At 50.8% G+C, this 20,895-nt stretch overlaps 1 protein-coding gene across 1 annotated transcript in view; it reads left to right on the top strand.

Annotated features, from left to right (window-relative positions):
- Positions 1–1,506: 1,506 nt before the first annotated feature.
- The window catches only part of Sema3d (semaphorin 3D), a 170,119-nt gene continuing 150,730 nt past the window's right edge, over positions 1,507–20,895 (top strand). Inside the window, exon 1 of the mRNA XM_004639275.2 lies at positions 1,507–1,542. The gene's annotated coding sequence lies outside the window, so the exon portion shown is untranslated. The remainder of the gene's footprint in view (positions 1,543–20,895) is intronic.

Below are 20,895 nucleotides of genomic sequence, written 5' to 3'. Positions count from 1 at the left end.
GACTGAGTAGCGTGACCACGGCTTGAACTCAGCGTTGCTCACACATTTCTTTCACACCTGGCACATCTCAAAGATCCAAGGGCTCAGGTGAAGTCGGCAGAGCCAGAGTGCGCACTGGTGGGACCTGCGCCTGCACAGACCCTGCTGCTTGGAGCTCAAGGGGAAGGGAAGGAGGCCCAGAGCCCCGCAGAGACTGGCTTTGAGGCCTGCTCGTGTCCCGCAGGCCTGCAGCTCGGCACACAGGCGTGGGCGGCATCCTTCGCCCTGAATTGGTCAGTGCAGACCTGCGGGCACTGCTTGGGATCTGGGGAAAGAAGCGCGTCCACAGCCCCGCTCCCCAGGGGCTTTCGTGATTTCGAAATCACGGAGTACTCACCATGAACCGACCACACGCAAAGCACTGGATTGCGCTGCAGGGGCCAAAAGGCGGCACAAGACTCTGGGAAGGTGCCTGCAATTCAGGTGGAAGGTCAGTGGCGAACCAGAGGAACAGAAAAACTGGGGAGGCACACGTGATCCACTGACAGTGGTGCAGCACAGACTAAAACACGTTTAGAAGAAAGTGGCTATAGGTTGACATTGCCTGGACTTCGGAGTTTTCTGGTGTCAAGAGGAACCTGATGGGGTTGAGGGTATTATGGAGCAGGGTACCAAGAGCCTGGAAAGAGCCTTTTCCTCCGGCCCCAGGCCCCATGCTGCCGCCCGTGGGGCAGCGGTGACTGAAGTCACGCTGAGGGTGCAGGCCCAGGGTGCTCCTTCCAAGGGGTCTTGGTCGGGCCAGTTTCACGTGTGCCCAGGGCAAGGACCCCAGGCCGGTCATCCCGGTCTCGCGGAGCTCGGGGCTCCACGCGCCTCGCTCTGTGCTGTGACCAAGTAGGCACACGTTGTCTGCGAGCTGCAAATCAAAGCCACGTTGTTTCCCCAGGAGCGCACATCTGCACCCCCGCTCAAGACCCAGGGTGCACAGAGGGGCCTGCCGTCTGTCCCCACGTCTAGGATTTCTCCTATGTGGGGACCGTGGGCAGAGATCAGGGAGCATGTGCGTGGACCACGGGCACCAGAGGGAGATGAGACCTGTCCGGACCAGACCAGACCAGACCAGATCGGACTTGACCTCACACAGGGGGCGCCCTCCACTCCCAGCCCACAGCTGGGTGACTGGTGCCCCGCTGCTCTGTTGGCCACGGAGTGCGCTTTCCCGGGTGCGGTTTGGGGCCGCGTCTGGGGACCTTCTGGGGATTCCCCAGAACCCACCGGGAACCCACGGGCCTCGGTGCAGGATGGCTGACCCGGCCGGGTCGCGCGCGGGCGGGCGGGGCGGGGCGGAGCGCGTTCCCTGCAGATGCCGGCTCTCCCGCGACAGCTGCCTCGGTCGCACCCACGCTTAAAAGCCGCCTCACTCTCCCGAGCGCCTGTCCGCGCGCCGCCGGGACCCGGGCCGGTCCCGCTCCTGCTCCGCCTCCCGCGCGCGCCTCCGGGGTCCGCAGCGCCCCCTGCCGCTAGCCGACGCCCGCTCCGGGTCCGCCGCCTCAGGACGCGCAGGTAGGGACGCGGCCACCTGCGGCTAACAGCCGCCACGCGGGACGGTGTTTGGGCCGGGGATGAGGACTCGCGGGGGGCAGGGACGGGGAAGGCGGCGCGGGGCCGGGCTAGGGACGGAGCGCGCCGGCGCGGACTCTGCCCCCAGCGCCCGAGACTTCGGCCGGCGTCCCACTCCTCTCTGCCAGAATCTCCATTCCTGTGGCCGGAGTCCCGGTCCCCGCGCTCCGGTCCACACCAGCAGGCACCAAGCGGGACCTTGGGCACGGGGAAGGAAAGGGAAGGCAGAGGCGCGGTGCGCTTGGAACCCTGGAGCCCGCGGTCCTTGCCGAGATCCACGCTGTCCCGCCCAAAGGTTCCCTCGCTGCCCTCGGTCCGCCCGGCCCAAGTCCCGGAGCCCCAGGGCCCCGGATCCCCTGCTGCAAGCGGGACTGTACTGTGTCCCTGCGCAGGCGGAGAGGTTGCTCAGCCGGGAGGGGACGCCTGGGTGGGAGCAGAGATCCAAGCCGGGCTGCGTGGGGGCCGTGGACCTGGTCCCGTCCACCCGGTAGAGCCGGGACTGTGGCTCAGAGCCTGAGTTGACACTGTGATAGCCGTGTTCCCGGGTAGCCCGGTCCTCACCAGCTTCCTGCCGTTGGACAGGGGCGCCACAGATCTTGAGCCCTCAGAACAGGGCCCTCCTGGTGCACGAGTGGGGGCAGAGGGTCTCCCGGTCTGGGCGAGGCTGCGGGTCGGGGACCCTTCCCAGGTCCAGAGTGTCGCCATCCTGTAACCATGACAACTTAGAGTTTTGGCAATCCTAGGGAGAACCCTGAAGGGCGGGGACAGGCACAGATGGTGCAGAGTTGGGGCACCTGTCCAGGGGCAGGCAGGCCCTGCTGGGAGCTGTGAGCTGCAGCTGGCAGCTGCTCTGATCCCCAGCTGGGGTCGCTTCGAATAGTGGCGACAGGGTCTGTGCAGATCGGGACCAGGTGATGGCCCCTCAGAGACAGGGAAGAGACCTTGTCCCTTGGAAGGGAAGGGCTAGGAAACGCAGGAAGTGGATGTGGCAAGATGGGGACAGGTTGAGAGTCTGGGCGAGACCGTCAGATGGCACCAATTCCGAAGGGCGGCACTGCGATGGAATTTACCCAAGTAGGAAATGGAAAATTGGTGGAGAAAGGCATGGACATTTGTCAAATATCTATTGTGTTCCAGGTCCTTTGTATAGTAACATGATTGATAATCCGAACAATGCCGTGCAAATGTTATTATCTTCTTGATGAAAAAGGGAGAGAAACAAAGGCTTAGATGTGGGCATTGTCCCATCTGTGCTTTTGTGTTCTAACAGGGTCATAATTCCTAAAAATTGGGTCGAGAGCTACATAGGCTGAGCTGCATCTTCATTTCAAACGTGAGATAAAGAGAGGTGAAGGTGTGCACTGTTCTGACACAGTGTGGTGGAGATCGGTGTGGGCATGGTCCTCTGGCGAGGGCTTCAGGAAGCAGTTCCACACCTCCAGTGGACGGTTTTCTAGGTTGGGGGTGTGGCTGTCTCAGTGTCCCAATTATCCTTGTGAAGGATGCTGTGGAACGAGGTGGGTAGTCGTGGAACACATGCTGTCCCCAGGACTAAAACACGCATGTGACATGGGTAAGCTGTACTTTCACAGCTTTCAGCCTACCGTGGAGAGTACAGAAGGCTTTAACAAGGTTTGCAAGCAGAAAGAAAAGAAAAGAAAATTATTCAGCAACAAATCCAAGACTGTGCTGAATGAAGCTCTGAGTTGTTCTTCTCAGTCTTTTCCTTGTCTTTATGGCCGAGTGTGGAAAACTGGCTCAAACAGCGGTTGCTGTCATCTGTGCGGAGCCTGCTGCTTACCAGGAAGAGGAGGCCTGGCCTCTGCTTGTCTTCCCGCTGACTGTGAGGGAGAAGGCAGAGGAGACCGCCTGGTGGCTCGGGAGGTTCTGGAATCCTGGTCAAGATGGGCAGCCTTGTGGGCTGTGGGTTCACAGGGGCTGGGGGTTCTGTTAGGTCCCACATGCTTGCCTTCCTGAGTGTTGCTTCATTTCACAGAAAGTTGCCCCAGGAAAAGTTGTGTTTTTAGTCTCTCTTTATGTGTGGGAATAGTCAGTGGAAGTGGGGATTTATTTTTGGTGATAGCGAAGGTCAGGAATATAAACAGCTGCCATGCAGAGGAAGCTCAGCTTCTCTTTCTGACCTGCTACACAGTGGAGATATCCCCCTCTGTCCCAGACAGAGCTAGGTAGGACATTGTTTGAGCTGGGAGGTAAGGCACAGCGGCACTCCTGGGCAGCTCTCCTGTGCGGTGCTCTCCTTCCTTGCCCCCACAACAGTTCCTCCAGGAGGCCTCCGCGGGCCAGCAGGTGCCTGCCACGTCTGCCGCGGGGCGCCCTCCCTCTGGGGCTGCGGATGTTTACTGCTCAAGCTGAGCTACTGGGACAGGTTTCTACTATTTTTATTATGCCTGTGGAATTTGAACGTCTCAATCCCAGGAGGAAAACAGTGCTAGTTGAATTCTCCATTAATGGATCTTCAGATTCTCCCAGCTTTGTTATTTTGGAAAAAAAAAAACGTGTTGACTCTGAAGTTTGTCCTTTTGTGTGAGCGATTTGGTGCTCCGCTAATGCATGTTTTGGGGGAGCTAAACTTGCCAACTAATAATAAGCAAGGGGAATCGTAGGCCTGCCTGGAAAAGTTCTTATTATTCTAGCCATAAACACTTGGAGCATGCAGGGAACCCTCAGCCTTGCTTGGCTTAGTCCTCGAGGCAAAGCTGAAACTCCTAGCAGCAGCAGCAGCAGCAGCAGCAGCAGCAGCAGCAGCAGCAGCAGCAGCAGCAGCAGCAGCAGCCGCAGGGACGGTGCTGAAGACCGTTGACTGCCCGTGCTCACCTCAAAGCACAGTGCAGATATCCCTCCCTCAGGAAGCCTTCCGCGGAAGCCCCTCGACATTTATATGATTTTGCTATTCTCTTCAAGCTAATAGTCTAAGTTTTCAGTCATTTTTTCCCATACTAACACTTTTTGAGGTTGCATGTGCTCCCTCACAAGATTAGAGTCCAGGGAAGGAATTTGTCCTAAGTTTTTAAACATTTCAGTTCATATATTTTGAACATATCTTAAATGCTATCCACATCTGACTCATTAAAACAGTTGATAATTTGGAATCTTTCTTGCCTGTAAAGTAACATATTAAAGGTCTTTGGGTTTAGGCTTTATTTCCTGAGATTTTAACAAAAGAACCATTTTTTGATATCTGAGTTTTAGTTCTGATATAAAAGTGATGAAAAACCAAGGGCTTTATGCTCCTGCATGGCCTGCAGAAGTAGTGTATGATCAGACAGGCTTTAGGGTTTAAGAAGCCCTAGTGAAAAAGTCTCAGGCTGCAACATTATTAACTGTATGTTTGGGCTGGTTAATAAATGCTCATCCTACCTTTAAATACCTGAGTGATGATTATCAAGAAAGTTGGAGCACAGGGAGGATTTACTGTAAATAAAAAGTATACTGATTAAAAACTGAAACACCTTTGAAGTTATCTTTGAATTTCATAATGAGACAGATGGGTTATAAATATTTATATGTGATGTAAATTAGTAAGCAGAGTTGAATACTTGAGTGCCTTTAAGAAGATGGCGCATGTCATGAATGGAGTATGCTGCTCATGAATAGGTTTTAATGATTTCGGTGAGTTTTATTCTATTATTATAAATATTTGATCATTTATTTCCATGTTAATAAGATTTAATAATTTCAATAGTCATGAAGTGAAGCATCTTCAGCACTGTTAATCTTTCTCTGGCAAATTTATTCAGTTTGCCCCTTTTAAATAAAAACTCAATGCGCTACAAACATGAACCCCAATAGGAAGGAGTAGGGAGGCGGCCCTGAGGTGGTGTTCCTGCTCGGAGGAGCCTGCCCATGCTCAAGAAGCGAGCTCAGGAGGGCTTCTCTCGTGTCCTTTTGGTTCTGCAGGATACTTGCCGAGGTAACTTTAACACCTTATATTTGCAATACTGCTAATTTATAGTGTACTCTATGGAGAGTTTTCTAATAATCAGAACATTGTTTTTCAAATTGCATAGAATTTACTCTTAAATGGTAGAGCAATTGCTTTTTAGGAAAAGTTAATAAAATAAGCAAAATATCTGAATTGTCAAGCTCCTTAAAATAAATATTGTACCATTATTTTATGAGAAATAAATTGGTATAAATACATGAGGGAAATATTATCAATCTATCATCAGGTGAATGTCTTTCCCTCTATTAATTTCATTGGGTGTTTTATAAGATCTGCCCTTTGATCAACCCACAGTCAGAGTAGATGTTAGGGTTTATGGGGTCATCTTTGGTCCAGAAATGAGCCGACCTTCCTGCCCACTAAGTAAAGTCCAACCATGTATGATTCCAGATATACTGCGTAGCAGCGGCACCCAGAAAACTTCTCATCAGAGATGCTGCTGGGCTTGGCCTCAGTGGGGAGACTGGAGAGTTCTGTGATCTGTATGTTTATCCTGTAGGAACCATTAAAAACAGTTTTCAAAACTAAAGTATGCTCCGTAGTTGGCAGAAGGCCCGTAGCTGGCTTTCTCCCCATGGTGTGTGCAGGGCGAGTCCACCCCAGCGATGGGGTCTCACGACACCTATGCTCCTGTCGGCCTTAGCTTCCTTCCATCTGTACCCTTGTTGGGAGACCAGTCCACATGTAGTGGGGCTTTGGTATTTGTTATTGATGATGTTTCCCGATAAATATTTGATCATCATCCAAAGTGATTGCTTTACAGAACAAAGGACTGTTTCTTAAGGTCAAAGAAATCCTCTGGAAAATTTTTGAACACTTTTCTTTGTGGTGCTGGGCACCAAACTTGGGCCCTCACATGGAGCTGCCTCCTGAGTCCTTTGCTGAAATTTTTGTTTTATTTCAGACAAGGTCTCATGAAGTCTGTAAGTTGCCCAGGCTGGACTCAAATTTGTGGTTCTATTTGAATAATTTTAATTTAGAAATATACATGTCAAGACAGAGATTTGGAGCTGAGAATAGTCAATGGACTTCTGAGACTAAGTACTGGGTCAGCAAAAGTTGATGCTAATTAGAGTTTTGTTTGTTTCTTTTTGTAATACTGGGAATAAAATTCAGGCCCCTGAGTGTGGAAGGCAAAGGAGTCTACCGCTGAGCTACACTCTCAGCCCTTCTTAAGTTATTTTGGAGTGGGATCTCTCTATGTTGCCCAAGCTGGTGCAGAACTCGTGACTTCCTGCATTTATTATATAAGTGGGGCATATCATCTATGTAGATTTTAAACATTATAGTAGTGATTTTCATTATAGAACATGTAGTTTATGATCATTCCTGAAAAAATTAGAAAATATCAAAAAGCATGGAAAAGGGTTAGTAAAACTATAAATTTACTATACACAAAGATATAGTTTTTATCCTAAACTTAAATTTTTATTAAAAATAAGTCTTATATTTGACACCTGGTGTCCAGATTATGCCTCTCATCCCACTCAGCAGTGGGCAGAAGGAAATGTCTTCGCAAAATTGGCTAAGGACAGTGCTCGGCAAGAGGTTGATAGGGTAAGTTCAGGTGGCTTAAAAAGCCAGAAAGCAAAGAGGTGTTCACGGCACATGCACACATATGCACACATGTACACATGCACACACAGTGATGGGGGGGTCAATGGCTCAGAGGAGCCCTTTGGAAAGGAGTCCAGTGGTCAAAGTAGGACTGATTGTAATGCAAGTATAAGAATGTACGCATGACACCAGGCCAGATAAATAAAAGACTGAATAAAACAGTAAATGGGGGAAGTGAGACAGGTTTCCCATATACAAGAATTTATATATTGTACATATAGGTAAATGCACAGGTATAGACATAGACACATAGAGACAGAGCCAGAGGTACAGGCGCTGGCCTAGAACTTCCCTGCGGAAGAAAAACGCATGTCTTTCCTCCGGAAGGCCAGGCCGAGCAGGAACGTCCCCTAGGAGCAGAGCAAGGAAAGAGCCAGAGCTGGAGGCCAGGCCACGGAGTGTGGGCTACCCAGTCTCTCTCACCATTTCCCTGGGGGCTCAGATTTCACGTGGACAGTCGTAAATGATGGTGACGATGTGTCCTTGATAGGAGAGGATGAAAGGGCCACTTCACCTCTGTGACTGGTGTCCACACAACCTAAGGAAAGCGTGAGGTGGACTAGGCTAGCAGCAAGTTCTACAATGTGAGCAACCAGGCATGGCAAAGCTGGCATGGGGTCCGTGACCTGAAAGTCTGAGCCAGGTCGTCCCAAGCTGGGGCGGGGGCTGGGCAGGAGTGTCGTGAGGAGAGGCACCGCATACCCCATGTGCGATCTGGAGAGAGAGAGATACTACACCGAACTGCGGGAGTCTGAGTTAGCCCCGGAGTGGGCAACGGGCAGTACCCATCGGCTCACAAGTGGTAGGAAGCGCCAGCGCTAACCTGAGACGTAAGTGGCTGGGCGGCCGGGCGGACTGCACAGGGCCTCTGTGCCCTCTTCCAGTGTTGCCAACAGTCAACAGCCATTCTTTTATGCAGTCTATAAAAAGTCACTCCCAAGCGTCTTGTAAGAAGCGGCAGCCAAGGTGAGCCACTCTCTGGCAAGCAGGCTTTGTGGCTTCCCGTCGAGTGCTCAGGTTATTTCTCCGGTTCTGGGTACCACTTTACAGCCACGTCTTTCTGGTGCTGGTCGGCAGCGTGAGTCCTCCCAGAAGCAGTGTGCATCGTGGTTAGCTGTTCTCCTCGCCGCTACTCAGGGTTCAGAACGAAGTGGAGCGTTTGGGCTGCTCCAGGTTTCTAGGTCATCGTTCTCATGGCTTCAGGCAGCGGGTCAGTCATGTCTGCAAATCAGCCCTAAAAGCTGAGAAAAGGGGAGCTTTTCCCACCTGTGTCTTTCTGTCCAATATCACTGACAGTAAGGTTCTTTATTGCTGCCAGGGGTCTTTGGTGCTAGGTGATCGCTGTCCTTTCAAGGCTCTTGAAAGTGACTAGAAGTCTATCTTTCCTCACATGTCAAGGACAAATGCTTTAAATATTTTAAAGACTATTTTCCATCAAATGGCATATGTAGAATACCTTGCCGGACTATGGTGAATACTGCGTTGTACCTAGGGTCCTTGGCCTCCCGCAAAAATCCCACAGCTGACACCTACATGTTCCAGCTGATGCAAAACGGCAGCAGATACAGCTGGCCTCTCCCATCCGACCGTAATATTTGCTATACATACGGCAGTCCACCTACGCGCGCATGCGTAGGACTAGCTACATACCTTTACATAATGCGCTGCGCTCAGCATAGAGCCAATACTCGCCGACTACATATGCACGCACATTATGTAAATGCACATGTACCCTTGCATGTGTGTTACGTGGATGTATCCTCTCAGCAAAATGTGCTGCGCTTACAGTTTGGACCTCAAGTCCCGCCGTGTCACCCTTTCTTTCTGAGCCTTACGGTCCAGCATCCCGCCTGTCATTCTTTTTCTTCACATCTCTTCCCCGAAGGCCGCCGCTGTGCTGTCTAGTGTCCGCTGAGTCTGTGCTCTGCTGTGAGAGCTGTACAGAGCCGACTCCTTCTTTCTTGCTTCCTGGGGTTTTCAGTTTACCTGTGTCCTGACCTAAAAGCACATTTAAGAAACTTGTGTGGGAGGAGTTAGAGAGCCCGGCCCAGGCGGTAGGACTTGGGGGTGTTGTTTGGAAATAGCCTAAGTTTCATAAAATAAGGAAAGTGTTTGAAAAGGACTGATTTTGAAATGGCTGACACATTCTGGCTTCTCTGTGGAGTTAAAGCGCAGGGCTTTAATTTTTAACACATAAATAAAGGTGTTTTTGTTTTTGTTTTTGTTTTTTTTTTTAAATCGACCCTACCTGTGACAATTTAACTCAATCAAAAAGGACACAATGTGGCAGCATGTCTAAGGCTGCTTGAGCGCAGTTACCGGAGTCACGAGGCACGCGCAGCCCACGCTTCGCATGCTCTTCCACACAGTCTCTTTCGTGATCTCCTGTCAGTAGATTTTCCAGTATTCCATGTGAGGGCTTGCAAACAATTAAAGCCAAAGTCCTACTTCTAAAAATGTTGATGCAAATAAAAATAGTCATTTTATATTTTATCACATTGCCTTCTACTTTAAATATTAGAGCATTTTTAAAAATTAGCATTATTTTAAATTAATTAATTTTTACCTGCAGCATAATTTCCAATTCAGAACCCACACATGGGCACTTCTACTTTTTTTTTTTTTTTTTTGCCTCTTTATGGGTATACAGATTTCTTTACCACAATCCACTCAATAGCTTTTGAGACTGCTATCCATTACGGTTTGTGTCTAGCTGACCCCCTAAAGCCTCATGCAGTCATAGGGCAACTTGTAGAGTTTGTCATTAATTCATGATCCAATGCTGGGATTATGGGTATGCGTGCTACACCTGAGGTGGGGCAGATAATCTGGTTTACAATGTAAAGAGGGGAAAGAGGCTAGCAAGCTGTTGCAGTTGCTGCCCCTCCCTTTGTTCTTCCCTGTTTTCTGCCACCATGAACTGCTGCCCTCTGCCATGTTCCGCTCTGCGTGGGAGCCAGCCGAGTTCGCTTTGAAAGCTGCTCTGTGAGCTAAATAAGTCCTTCATTCCCTAATTGTGGATGTTGGGTATTTTGTCCCAGCAAGGAGAGAAAAGTAACTGAGACACTATCCCAGCAGGTAACTAGATATTTGAAAAAAGCCTACTCTGTATACAAAAAGTAGCTCTCTGATAAAACAGAGTAATATTTTTGTACTTTTAAAATGAGATGTTAATGCCAGTCAGTGCCCTAGAATTTAAGACTTTTGTCACCTCTGAAGTAGAAGTGCCAGACATTTGAGCCAGATACACATGACATTGGCACCATCTCCCTCAGAGCAGGGTGCAATCTCTCTATTGTGATGAGGTTTGATGGGAGTGGGGCGTGGGAGTGGGGGATGGGGAGGTGCGGGTGGGGGATGGGTAGGGTGTTCACTGGGCGGCTTTCACAGAGGGCGAGGTCTTGGCTGGAATGACGTGCAGGGAAGGACCGCTGTGCTCACTCACGAGAGCCAGCCTGCTGGGCCGCGTCAGCCTCCCTGCCCTGCCCTGCTTGGGCCCTACCTCCTCCTCCTGGGCCTTTGCATATTTCTGGAAGCAATGTTTGATTCCTGTTTCCAAGGCCAGCAGTGCCCCATGAGCAGTTGTTCCACGTCCTGTGCATCTGCCTCAGGTGTGCCCCATAGAAGCAGCACCAACGTCTCCTTTCCCTGCACCTCCCATCAGCCAGTGCTCACTTCCCATCAGCCAGTGCTCACCTCCCATCAGTCAGCACTCACCTCCCATCAGCCAGCGCTCACCCTTGGCTTCAGATGAGGATCCTGAGTTTCCTGTTTTCCTGTCCACACCTGCTCTGTCCAGGTGCGAGGGAGCAGGCAGCAAGCAGGGCCCTCGGGGGTGCTCCCTACTCCCTGGACACTGGGCTGCTGGCTGCTGAGCAGGCGACAGTGTTGGCTCCCATGGCAGATACTCCCCCACGTGCTCTGAGGTGAGATTCGTTTTAAGGTGTGGTGCTTGTGGTGGTCACCGCTGCTGAGCAGGCCTTATTGATATGTCCCATGCTAACAGGCCAGTCACAGGTCCTAACATCCTGTCTCACAGAAAGTAGGATGGTTTAGAGATTGGGAGAACAAGAACGACTTGGAATATTCTCTCAGCGATTGCAGAGCCCTTTGGGCGTGTTTCGCGTTGGAACAGCCCCATTCCCTGTGGCTGCTGAGGCACCGAGGTGCGCACAGTCTGGGTTTTATCTGTGGGCGTGACCTCACCTGCTGTTGCTGGCCATGAGATGCTCCTGCTCAGCCCTGTGAGCAGAGGTGCAGAGGGCTGAGCCCACCCGGAACAGGATGGCTGCACAGGGCAGGGGTATCTAGAGACAGACAGGGGCCACTGCACTGCCCAGCAGCAGTTGCCCAAGGCAGGAGCCTGTGGACAGCAGAACCACAGACACCCTGGAGGATGGGCTGCAAGGGCAAGGGGCCTGGGCCTCTCCGGCTCCATCCCACACAACCAAGACTTTATAGGAGAGATAGGAAGGAGCCGGTGGAGGGCACCCAGTGAGCTGAGGCCGAGGAGGGCTGGGGGATCCCGCTTGCAGTTGTTGGTCTCTGTGGACCAACACGGGGCCCGCTCAATGGGGAGCGACCCTGCGCCATCCGGGCCACATTGGAACCGTGTCATGAGGGTGTGGGAGAGATGGAGATGCTTTGCTTTTGGAATCAGAGTTGCCAACAGATTAATGAACGATATTTGGGCATTTTTATGTGCTGAGGGAAACATACAATTGTACAGACACATTTGCACTTGATATAAATCCTTGCAGATGTGTGCGCATACGTGTGTGTGCACAGATGTCAATGTGCATTCTTGCACTGTCTGTTTCATGCACCATAATGATGATGTATTGATGATTTTTTATTAAGGATAATTGTGCTAGAGCAATTACGAGGAAGAAGCCATCCAGGTGTGGTGGTGCACACCTGTAAGCCCACGCTGTGGAGGCTGCAGCCAGAGGAACAGGTCTGAGCCTAGCCTGGGGAACTCAACAAGTTAAGAGACTGTTTCAAAATGACAAATTAAAAGTATACTAGGGATCTGGCTCAGTGTGAAGGCCTGGGTGCGATCCATAGTGACTTGGGGGGAGCAAGGAGAGAGAGACACAAAAGGCGGAGTGGAGTGGGAGAGAGAGACGCAGTGTTAAAGAGCAATCTCTGTGATTCAAGCTTAGTTTATTTTTACTTTGTATTATTATTTGTTTTGTAACAAAAACGTCATTCTTTTTCCCATGGTTTTTACTTAGTACTTTTATGAGTATTTGGAATCTGTTGGGCTACATTTCCATGTGAATTTTCATAAATAAGCTGGATTATATTAATTTTCTACATATTTACTGATGGCAATCCTTTTTCAAATGCTTCTTGTTACATGTAACTCAGGAGACCTACCAGGCTAATTGCAGATTTTCTGGGTAATTCCAAAGTCACTGAAAAAATAAAGACCAGGGTGAAGTGACAGTTCTTGCTCCTGAGCTGGACCCTGGCATAGAAGACAGGAAGGAAGTAGGGACATAGGAGGGCTATTGTAGGGCTCTTATTTGGAGGCCCTGGAGCCTGTGGGGTGCCTGGCCGCTCCTCCCTGGCTCCTCCTCCCTGGCTCCTCCTCCCTGGCCGCTCCTCCCTGGCTCCTCCTCCCTGGCTCCTCCTCCCTGGCTCCTCCTGGCTGCTTCTCCCCCCACAGCGCCCTTCTCCCAGCGATCCGCTCTGACTGCTCCGCTGATGCCCTCATATGTTGTTTCCGTGGCAAATGCGTGCGCTGAGCCCCTGGCTCAGGCCTGCTACTGATGTTGTTTGCTATAGCCCCAAGACGCGGCAGCTGACGCTCCTGCCGGGTCTCTAGTTGCCTCCCACGAGGTGGTGACCTCCCAGAGAACTGACGCTCTATTCTGGTGTGAAAGGAGAGCTTGCTACAGTTTTCTTATGTGATTCTGTCTGAGTTTGTTTGTTTGGAAAATATCAAACAGTTATTTCACTCAGCTAGCTTTATACACTAACACACTGAGATGAGCATGTGACAGTCCAGTGCCGCAAATACGTGCGACTTCTACGCAAATAGCAGAGCCCAGGACCTGCCGCCACCGACATCTAATAAAGCAACATCAGGTGCTGATTTCTTCCACGGTACGAAGGGCAGGGATTGGCTGCAGGAGCCGTGATAAGTCAGGTCGCAGAATACGGATTTATCCCCCAGGAGGTGGGAACCACGGCAAGCCACCAAGTGCACCGGCTCAAGAGCCAGTGCACTAGGAAGAGGGACCTAGAGCTTACTGCCAGGGAGCGCAATTAAGAAAGCCCTTCATAAGCACGAGGCAGGCAGGGCTACCGCGGGGTTGCCGAGCATAGAGGAGGAGCCCGCTGGAGAACGCCGAGCAGTGGCTTCCCGGATGCCGGGCCACAGTGGCCTGCTCCTTGCTCGTCATTTTTCCCCACCGCGTGCTCTCTGTCGTGGACCTGAGGCTGTCTCAGCTTCCTCGCCAGCCTGTCTGCCTCGAGGCTGGCGGACTCCTCGCGCTGGATTCCACTGAGGATCGCACAGCACGTCCCCTATGAGCACCTGGTCACCCTGACTCCTGTCTACATAGAATTCCTCCTCCTCACCCTCTTCCTGCTGGAGGACCAAGACTATTTCAGGGGATGGAAATAATCTTCAGCGTCTTGGGGTGAAGAGTCTGTGGACCCCAATTTTCAGACGCCATCTCGGAGGGAGAAGACACCGGCAACACCCCCCCCCCCCCCCCCCGGGGTCTGACGGAGAAACAGTGGATCTGCCGCCTGCAGCTGCACACCGGCCGGCCCACCCTGCAGCCCCAGCTGCATCCCTTCCCCTTCTTCTGGAACATTCCAGGATCCCGATTTAGAAAGCAGCTGAAGTTTGTCACCATCAGACACCAGACCAGAAAGCGTACATCCTGGCCTGGCCCACCCTCCACACGCTCAACCCCCACTGAGACCTGTGAGCTTGAAGCTATTTTCTGTGGGATTTTTCTCCCCAGCAAAGCGCACCTTCCTTGGGGCAGAGACTGAGGCCCGGCTCAACCAGGGTTCTCCTTGACACACAGCTCCCAGGGCCTCTACAGATGGCACGTGATGTCTAAGGAGAGCTGGGCAGTTGAGGCTAAGATCCTGAGGCACATGGAGAGTTAGAAAATATTATTTTGTGTAAATAAGTAAGGACAGATTCTGTAGCATTTTTTTCCAGCATTGGTCATACATAATCAGGAAGTGGTAGAACAATTATCTCTTTCCCAGCCAAAAGCATTCAAAGTATGCCTTCTCAGTATCAAAATGGTTTTAGTTTTTTAAAATGTGTTGTTACAAGGATGAATTTTTATTATCATACTCGTAAGTTAATAAGCTGTAAAAATTCGCCAAGCACTGTATTCTGTTTCCTTATTATCATCTTATTTATGCTTTTGATTATCTGCATTCAGAAAAAGACATCTTTTCAGAGACAGAACTACTGCGTGAAGGCAGCAACCTGCAGCCCCGAAGAGCAGCGTGCTCGGGGCTCCGCGCTGGGCTGACCCTGGGCGCCCTGCTCGGCACTGGGGTCCCTCCAGCAGTGCCTGCTTCGCTGAGCTTAATTAACAGAACTAGTGACAGAGGTGTTTGTGGGCTTGTTCCTTTGTTCGTTTTGTTTAATTCTAGCCATGGAAATAATTGGGGTGCATCGCTGATGAACAGATCTCAGGCTGCCTACTTGGAAACCCCTCAGACTAGGAAAATTAAAAAATAATAATGATAATGGTAAGTTTTGTCTAGTTTGGCTCATGATCGCCTGATGTTTCAGAACAATGAATACAAAAAGCAACCTGCGAGTGTATAGTCCAGGCTGCTGATGCTGTGGCGAGGCCAAGTGGGAGCTGCCTCGTGAAGCCCTAGCCCTGTCCCCTCCTTTCCTTCTTTCCTCCCTCCCTCCCTCCCTCCCTCCCTCCCTCCCTCCCTTCCTCCCTTTAAAATGAACACAAAGCATCTTTCTGTTGAGGCCGCAGTGTGGGATTCCCAAGGAACCGTCACAAGCTGAGTCCATGCCGTCTCTGTGGGGAGAGTCTGTTCTGGCCAATGCTCAGAGGCTGCAGGGCGTGCGCTGCAGACCCAGGAGAGGAGAGGACGCTGCTGCTGCCCCTAATGCCTGCGACCACTTAGAAAAGGGGTCACAGTGTTCCTGTAACGCTGGAAGCCTTCCTTGCAGACTCGGCCCACTGCTGAAGGAAGAAGGCCTCCCTAGTGCTGGGGGTCCTGCTCAGCTGGGATCGCTGGGGTCTGCAGAGCCGCTCTGCTGTGGCCTCTGCCTCTTAGCTACTACATGAGAACTACTCTCATGGACGAATTTTCTGTTTGCTGGTTTCTCTGTCTACTTGTGCATCGCTTCTGCATCTCATGTGACATGCCAACCCTAGAGTGGATCATCAAGCGGCTGTATGTAGTGGTTATGATTTCATAGGCTGTAATGGTTTAGGGGACATAGTTTTACATCAATTATTTATCACATTACCTGATAGATATAAGATAGTAATAAAGCTTTAAGTAAATTTCTAAAGTTCAATAGAAAACAATTATTGGGGCTGGAAAAGGAAAATCCAGTTCTGTAAAGTAGCTGTGATGATGGCGGTAAACCTCTCGGAGGCATGGGGTGGCTCAGGCTCTGCTCCCCGCCTCGCCCCTCACTCTGGCAGAGCCTGTGTCCTCGTCTGCGGCCATCACGCTAGCCCTTCTCCTCCAGGGTGGACGTGTGTCTGCTCATGGCTGCCTCCACAAGTGTCACTGCCCTTCCGTGCCCGCCCTCAGCAGGCAGGAGCTGAAGGACTCTGGCCTGGCTTGGAGGTCTGCGAAGGCTCCCCTGGCGTCATCTCACCTGCTCAGAACACTAAGACAGAGGGTTGTTTCTGAAAATGGCAAGCAGGAGGCGATCAGTGCTTTCTCCATCTAGTGACAGTGCGCCTGCACTTGCTGGCGCTGTAGAGATGTCTGTCATTCGTGAAACTTCAAGCTGAGGCAAGTTGGTCTGAAGACAGTGTGCAGAAATGCACCTGTCTGCAAAGAGAGGCTTTGAGGGTTATGGAGACTTCACAGTTAAAGTTAAGTCAGACCAAAATACTGACAAAAACATCAGTCGTATTTAGTACTAAAGGTTGTTTGAGTGCTTCGTTCCTCTGGAACTGAGATCTTTCTGTCCCTCCCTAGCCCGCATAATCCTGAGAAATCCATTGCTTGCAAGCACAGACTGGCCATTGCCTCAAGAGTTATTTCATTTCATTTTATTCTTTCAATATAGTGTCTCACATTGCTGCTCATATGCATAGTGATCCTCCTGTCTCAGCTACCCAGCACTGAAAACCGCCACGCCTGGTTTCAGGGCCAGCACGGCGCACCCAGCTTCTGGGGCTGGCATAGCATGCAGTACTGGTGATCCAACTCAGGACCTTGCACTTGCCAGGTAGGCACTTAGACTGCTGAGCTGTCTCTCCAGCCCTTCATTTTATTTTTAAAAATCTGAACCACAGGTAGATTAATCTACTTCTGCCATCAGATTATGATAAGAAATGTGTGAAATGCTGACAGATTGTTCATTTATAGGACAGAATTGAGTCCAGAATAAATGGCCTCATCAAAATGCCCGTGGAAACAGTGTAGGAGCCAATCTGGCCTTTCAGAGGGCAGCGCTGTGGTCGTGGGGAGCACGGCTCCTGAGGCTGAGTCCGCCGCGCCTCTCAGCTGGGCGTGCGAGAGGCAGAAGACAGCACTCTGCCCCAGCATCGTGCCTTCCTGATGCGGTCACCTTTCATGACAGGAACAAGGGGCGTTGCCAGCACACCGTCATGGCCTGCCAGGAAGCAGAGGCGCAGTCTTACTTCTCTTTGAAATCATTATTGAACTTTATCTTTCAGTTCAGTGGATATTTTCCTGGGACGGAAATTCCATCTTTCCTGGAATCCTGATACCTCAGATTCAAATGCATTTTTTCAAAGTGATGAGTTGAGGGGAAACTGCTTCTGTCTTGCACACATTTGCCTTTCGCTTGTGTCTCTGCAGGTAGTGCCCACAGCGCTGGGCCTCCGCACGAGCCCAGGGACTGTACTGCTCGTGAAAATCTTTCTGCGCTTTCACCAGGATAAAGGTGTTGGGGGATCGCGTTCTCACCAGTATGTAGACAAATGTGTCTTTTCCAATCACATGAGCTTCACCTCGTTTGAGAGAAAGATGTAGGCTAATAACGGCTACCCTGTGCCATCTCCAGTGCTCTCCCCATTCCCGCTGGACCTTGTCCAGCTGTGTCTGCCCACCCTGACATTCTCCACATTTTGGGAGGCACTTGGCTTCCTTCCTTACCCAGCAGGCTCCTGGCTCAGGCTTTCCAAGCAAAGAATTTGGCCTGTGCCAGGTGCCTGTCCCTGGGCCTTCCGTGTAGCTGAGGCTGCCTAATAAGGACACATAGCCTCACCTGGGCTTGGTGGGCACAGGTGGGTTTGCGCACCCGGGTGTCCAATGAGACACTGGCTGCACTGCCCTCTGCCTTCACCAGGGAGCAGTTCTTCAAGGCCAGGTGTTGTGTGTTGGTTTCCAGGTCATTTCAGTCAATTCTGAGTTTTCAGGTCAACTCTGAGAACGCTGTCGTTTTGTTCCCTTTTGCAGTGCCTCCTCACTGCCATGCAGAGGTGTTCAGCTAATTGGTCCTCATCCCTACGAGCTCCCATGCCCAACTCCAATACGTGTTTGTTTGTTTTTATTAAAATATACCATTGTATTCTGCAAGAACCTCAGAAGCACAATGTCCAAAGTAAACCAGATTTTCATATTTTCATAGTGACCTTCCTTGCCTCTTTCCTTTATTCCTGCACCCACCAGGTGACCTGGGTTGTGCGCAGGGTGGCTGTGCAGAGCAGGTGCTGCAGGGCTCACAGCTGCGGCCCATCCTGGCATACTCGTCGCCAGCTTGGAGTCTTGGTTCCAAGTTCACTAGAATAGAAACAGAAAGAGGACCTCCCTGTCAGTGCCCTGGGGGATTGAAGGAGTTGCCGTGTGTCGGGGTACAATCCAGAGACGGACGCGCCGAGCCCGGGCCATGGCGCCGCGAACATCAGCGCCGTCCTTGTTCCTGCGCTTTGCTCTTGTCGCTTTGCAATTTTGTTACAATTTCTTCCCTCCCATGATGAGGGCAGCATGAGCATTCAAGCCTTCTCAACCTTTGGTGTAAACTGCCTTAACAGCTTTCTGACTCGTATCCTTCTTCACATTTTGTCCTAACAGATTCAGCACATCGCATTCCACAGTTTTACCCTGATTAGGAGCACTTCAATGACAGGAGCAGGGTGTCAGAGAAGATGACGGGATTTAAGTAAAACTAAAGGTGACAGCTCAAAAGTGTGTCAGTGCGCAAGCGTGTGCTTGACCCTGCCCACGCGTGCAGATTGGTGACAGGAGTAGGGAGTGAGAGAGAAAGCAGCCTCATTGTAGGCAACTGCAGGCCTGTGTCCACGCCCTTCCCTCAGTCACTGATCACTTTGGTGGGCTGAAGCCAGAACTCACTGAGGGCAGTCCTGGCAGAGTTCACTCGGACAGGCTGCAGCTCTTTCTAGAGCTTGTGAGCCTTTGCCCCATTCTCTTGCTTCTCCTCTCCTTCTGCACTGCCTTTGCCAAATGTCTTCGCAGGAACCTGGCTCTTCATGTTAAGATCCATGGGCGTGTTTCTCTACCGCTGCCCTCTCCATCTGCTGCTGTCCTACATCGCAACAGTCAGGGGCATGGGTGCTCTTCTTTGCTTAGGGCAATGACCCAAAACGGTTTGAAGGAAATACATCATGGCCTTAAGCCTGGCGCATGTGTACTGCGTGGAACCGAAAGCTATCAGGTGAGCCTGTGCTGCCCCCACTGGGACAACCTGGTAATCCGAGGCTGTTGCCCCCTGCCCAACCAGTGGTGGAAGACTGCTGCGTATGCACCTCGCCTGGTCGCAGCTGGCTGTCCTCTGACCTTGCAGGCTGTCTGTACTTAACTTCGCCATGTGGAGCTAGCATGTCACTGCTTTCCTGTGCCGTATCTCACGTGGCTCTGAGCTCCGATGCACTCCCCAGCTCCAGCCCAAATGACATCACCGCTGTGCAATTTGCTTTGATCACACTCCAGTGCCCTCCTCCCACAACCAAGAAGCTTTATTGTTATTATTTCATAGCCCTTGTATCTTACGTCCTGCCTAAAGTTTGGCGCTTTGTACGCATATTTTATTTCTCTAAGCACTTTATCTCCTTGAGTAAAAGCCTACATTTTATTTACCAGCTAAAACTACAATGGAGTTTAACCTTATACACTTTTAAGATTTAAAGTCAGTATTTAAATTACTTTTTCGTACTGCCAGAATCACCCTGGAAGGCCCTTGCCTAACTCAGTGCGCACTGCGCGGTATCTGTGTGCCGCACGGGGACCTGCCCCGTCTCCAGGGAAAACTGACCACTGCCAGCCCCCCTGGGTTATGCCAGTCCCTCCTCCCCCTTCCAACCAGGTGAGGGAACGGGCTTGAGCTGGGGCTGTGCTGTGCGATGACAAGCCCCTGAGTCTTTGGCCATGAGAATCACATGCAGCTTATGGAGATGCTTGGGCTCAGAACTGGGACTGCATGAGGGGATTTCGTTTTCTTGCCCCAAACAGTGCTTATTGCATGTGGGTGGTGCGGACCAGGGCTGGGGCTCAGTGTGCATGAGGCCCTGAGCTTGAGTCTCAGCACCGCACCCTATCGCCTTGGCTTTAAAAGAATTTGGTGTCTCAAGTTCCACAAGGGTTTACACAGATCAACATCAACGCATTGCTAGGTGCATGTAGATAGTTTGGGTCAAAAAATAAGTATCTAGTTGAAAAAACTTGTTTGGATCTGGGATAAGAGAACATCATAAAAAGAAGTAACAAGAGTTCAGTTCCTGTTGTTACTTGGTGAAGATATGCGAAGAGCAGACTTTTCTTAGACTTTCATCCAGGTCCTGCTCTGCACTGAGGGTTGGGAGGCTTCGCCTGCTCCCCAGCTTCTGTGGGCTCCGATTTTCCACCAGGCTCCCTGAGACTAAGGAACAGCAGCCCGTAGCATTCTGCGGAGACTGCAGGGTGACCTTGTAGTCAGCATATAGGAGGTTACTGGGTTAGTAGTGTTGGTATTGATCCATCGACAAAACAAATATTTATAACTAATAGCGGAAGTTCAATCCTTCCTGTCCCTAGCATGAGAACCTGTGACTTACTTCAGCTTTTCCTTGGGAAAATGGCAAGAACTGCCTCCCTGTATTTGAAAGGGCATCCAGGCAAGAGATGCCTGGATATTTACTGGAGTCAGGATGGAAGCTGAAACTAGGACGCAAGGGAGAAGGGAGGCTCCTTGTGAATGGGGCCTTTCAGGAAGAGCCGCGGCGTTGCCCGTTTTCCATGGATTTACATTTTCACAGTAAATTGCCTTGGCCTGGGTATATTTGAAGTGCATTACTCATTGTATTCATTGCTTTTTATAAGTGCAGCCTAAAATTATCTAGTTTTCTTTTTATACTTTCTATGAGACCCTTGTTCCTTTTTAAAAAACTTTTCCCTTCAGTGCTACCATTCTTAGAGCCTTCTCTGCTCTCTGAAGTGTCATAGATGCTGTCTGGCTCGGGGATCTCTAGCGCTGGAATCTCTGGCTTGGAGATCTCTGGCTCCGGGATCTCTAGCGCTGGAATCTCTGGCTTGGAGATCTCTGGCTCCGGGAT

This window comes from Octodon degus, unplaced genomic scaffold, assembly GCF_000260255.1.
Source record: "Octodon degus isolate 3935 unplaced genomic scaffold, OctDeg1.0 scaffold00108, whole genome shotgun sequence".
Taxonomy (NCBI): Eukaryota; Metazoa; Chordata; class Mammalia; order Rodentia; family Octodontidae; genus Octodon; species Octodon degus.
The sequence above is the reverse complement of the archived record's forward strand: the minus strand, read 5'-3'. Positions and strand labels throughout refer to the sequence as shown.